General features: G+C 39.5%; 1 pseudogene; it reads right to left on the bottom strand.

Moving 5' to 3' along the window:
• Nucleotides 1–3,292: 3,292 nt before the first annotated feature.
• Nucleotides 3,293–3,524, bottom strand: LOC137225504 (cyclin-dependent kinase 2-associated protein 1 pseudogene; annotated as a pseudogene).
• Nucleotides 3,525–3,822: the final 298 nt, after the last annotated feature.

Below are 3,822 nucleotides of genomic sequence, written 5' to 3'. Positions count from 1 at the left end.
TATTTTGGGGATTTATGGGATTTATGGGAAAAATCCCATTTTCTCCTTCCTCCAATGTATTCTTCTCACTTCTACTGAATTAATCTCTATAAAATACCTTAGATTTATAATCTATGATGACTATTACTGATATACTATCTCTGTGTTTTAGCCTTATCTATGTTACCTCCTGTATTTTATCACTTAATAGTTAAAAATATCAACTCACGCTATAAATAATTTAAAAAATAAACTCTATCATAAATGAAAACTGATATCACTTTCCTTAAATAGAAAGTAATCATACAAATAAATATAGCAGGATGTTAGAATGTGGTTTCCAACCATGGTTTTTGACTGAGGCTCCAATGTAATATGCAGCATATATTGCCAAAGTTAGTGTAAGATGGACTCCTCATATGCAAGTTTACATAGGAAATTGTGGAGAACTGGTTCCATGATTTTTGTGCCCCTTAGCCAGATCAATGATATTTAAAATGAGTCAAAGTGTGGAGGGAGAGGAGGATTTGTGGAGGATCTTTCAGGGCGGGTCTGGTGCTATAGCAGAGACCCAAGAAAGGGGGTACTGCCTCTTCTTCAGACTTAGAGTGACAAGTTTCCTTGGGACCACACAAAGAGCTATGGAATATGTTCCCCACTGTTAGGGGAGATGGAGTAATTGCAACCAACTCCTGCCTAAGGAAGGGTAGAAGGGGCTGTGTTAGGAGTGGGCTGCATTCCCAGTGTTTTGGGGACAAGGAAAGTGTTACTGTTTCCCATGGACCAGAGGTGGGTCACTTGGGATAAAGAGAAGTTGCGTCAGATCATCTAGGGTCCTGGAGGAACTCCAGCAAAAAGAAGCTAAAGGGGAATGCTGTCTTTTTAGGGGCTGTGAAAAGACTAGCAATACTTAAGTGCCCCGCCACGGGGAGAGATAGAAATCTATGTGAAAGTGCCCAGGGAAGAAGAACTCAGGTGTGACCTACTTGGCCAAGAGAGCCCTCAGCCACCAGCCAGAAAATACTGTCCTAGCGCCTTTACCTCTCTTCTCTCTGACCTCCCCTTTTCTAACCTGGGAAGAAGTAGAAGAGCAGCTAACAAATGAAGGAGGAAGCGAGTGGAAAGAGCAGAAGCCAACCACACTGCCTTCCTGGAAGGCAGGCAGCTGTCGAGTAGAGGCCTTGCCCAGGGGACGGGGAGGAGGTTGAAGAGTTGGCTAATATCTAGGACTTGACATTCAAGTCAGCAGATTAAAACTGAGTTAGAACAGAAAAGACTGTAAGACTGCCTTTTACCTAAGAGCGAGCTAGTGGAAAAAAAAGACAGTGGGCCTGCTGGGATATTATCCAGTGGTAGTTAAAAAAAAAAAAAAGCTTTCCCACTGGATCAAGTTTAAAGGAGACCTGGGAAACAAAACGTTAAGTTGAATTTTGATTGTGTCTCAGTCATACTTGTTCAATGTACTGCTGAGACACAAACTGCAAAAACAAAAGTTATATTTTAAAAAATTAAAATAAAAAAATGACAATCAAGTAGTAAATATAATGTTGTTTTCAAAGGCATACAAGAAAGGAGTTTATTTTAAACATGTGAAAAACTCCTTGGTCTAGGTTCAAGATTGGCCAGTTGGTGACTGATGTTACCACTAAGCTTAGATGCTTCCTTGGTTAAGAGTGGGTGGTGCCCCTGCTTGGTGGTATGACACAGTTGGGACCTTGACAGCCCATGCCAATTTGGATGCAATCTCAATGTGGGAATGATAATCTACCAAGACCACTATGGGAAAGACGATAGGAGCAGTTATTCTTACTATCCTTACTTCCAAAAAGTCATGGTGAAATGTTTAGTACATGAAGGTCTGAAAAATTCATGGCAAAGTGTTAATCTAGGTGGCCTGTGCAAACATGTTTCTACCTTCTGTGTCCAAGTATTTTTCTCCCTAATAACGTTAAAATACTTAGGTATAAAGTAAAAAAAAAAAACCTTCAGTGATATGCCTCCTGAAGTCATCTTGCATACCACACTCTGCCAGAATCCTCAGGTGCCATCATATGTAGCTGACTCTGTCTCTCACGGGGCCCAGCCTGGCCCATCTGTACAAAGTCCATCTTTACTGATTTCCGGTCCTGTCATGTTTTCTGGTTTCTAAATCTCTAGTGATTCAAATCTGCTCTTCCTTCAGAATTCCTCTATTTCTCCTTTCAGTTCTATTGGTTTTTGCAGCACTGTTGCTTGGTGCAAACATATTTAAGATTACTCTATCTTCCTGATGGATTGACTCATTATACAGTGTCCCATTCTGTCTCTAGTAAGTTTCTTTGCTTGATGTCTACTTTATTTGTTACTAATATTCCTTCTTTCCTTTAATTAATGTTTGCATAGTATATCTTTTTCCATACTTTTACTTTCAACCTGCCAATATCATCATAATTGAAGTGAGTCTTTTATAGACAGCATATAAGCTGGGTCATGTTTTTAAATCTGGTCTGCCAATCTCTGTCTTCTAATTGGTGTATTTAGACCATTTGTGTTTAGTAATTATTAATATGTTAGGGGCCTTAATCTTCCATTTATTTTAATTTTTTGTTAATGAAAATAAGTTTTTTATGTCAAATAATAAATACACACGAAGATGAAAGCAGTTTTAGTCTTTTTTTCCAGATATTTTGATCAGCTTACAGGAAAGACTACTGAAATCTACAGACAGTCTTGGTACAAAAATTGCTGTTGGGTTGATTGCTCTTTTTTCTGTATTTATAAATTGTGACTTTTTAAACTGACTTCAAAGCATTGATAGCCATGCAAGTGCTTAAGCAAAAAAGTTCTATTATGTAGAATCTATACTGTACAGCTGTCAATAAAATAAAAATTTTTAAAAATAAAGTGAGCTGTCAGTATTCATTAAAAACAAAATCCATAGAGTGGTATTGGCTTATGAAAAGGAACAAGGAAGAATTTGGGCTACATAAATGAATTCAACAGAGAAGATTAAAGTGACATACTGGCATCTTGGAGGCAAGCTACAGTTTGCCAGAAGAGTAGATAACAACTTTTATGTGCATCTTTTTAATCGATGCTTTAAAAAAACCCGACTAGTTCCTAACTACTTAAAATGCAAATTCTAATTAACTGCAAAATCTCTTCTATGGGTTCAGAGCCTAATGAACCATGAGAGGGAAAAGGGGAGAAAAATTCAAACTGTTACTATTTTGAAAACATGTTTCTTTTGGACAGAAGAGACAAGTGTAACCTCCCCATCTTGTAAAAAAAAAAAAAAAAAAAAAAGGAAAACCTTTCAAAACTAACGAGGTGACTAGGGTCTGGCATTGTGTTCTGGTTCAACCAAGCACGCCCTAACCAGTCCTCTAGGGTGGATGATGCCTCAGTGTAGGTGGGTCTGATCACTTTCCCCAACCCTTTATGATGGTCAGCCACTCTGCATATTTGCTCTGAGGTACTTGGCTGTTCCCAGTTCCTTGGGCGTAGCCTAGGGGTGGTGGCCTGTAGTCACTCAGCAGCTGATAGTACTGTAAGGATATTACCATGAAGGTAAAAGGTGAGTGGACGTTTCCAACCTTGTTGAGTGAGACCATGGGCCTGTGCAGTCAAGTTTAGTTTGGAAAACATGCCTCCCCTCCCCCATCAGTGATGGATGGCACTTGGCTGCAGCCAGGCGCAGGCCTGTGAGTGTGGTAGTGGTGAAGCTGGGCCTACTGGCAGGTAGTAGTGGTGGCTTAGCAAGCCCAGCATTTTGTGTGCTGGTTTGTACACCTGGGCGCCCACTGAGCTCCTGAACACTTTTTATTATTTCCATTTTATTTTTGTTTTCTCTCTGTTTTTGTT

Source organism: Pseudorca crassidens, chromosome 5 (genome assembly GCF_039906515.1).
Source record: "Pseudorca crassidens isolate mPseCra1 chromosome 5, mPseCra1.hap1, whole genome shotgun sequence".
NCBI lineage: Eukaryota > Metazoa > Chordata > Mammalia > Artiodactyla > Delphinidae > Pseudorca > Pseudorca crassidens.
The sequence above is the reverse complement of the archived record's forward strand: the minus strand, read 5'-3'. Positions and strand labels throughout refer to the sequence as shown.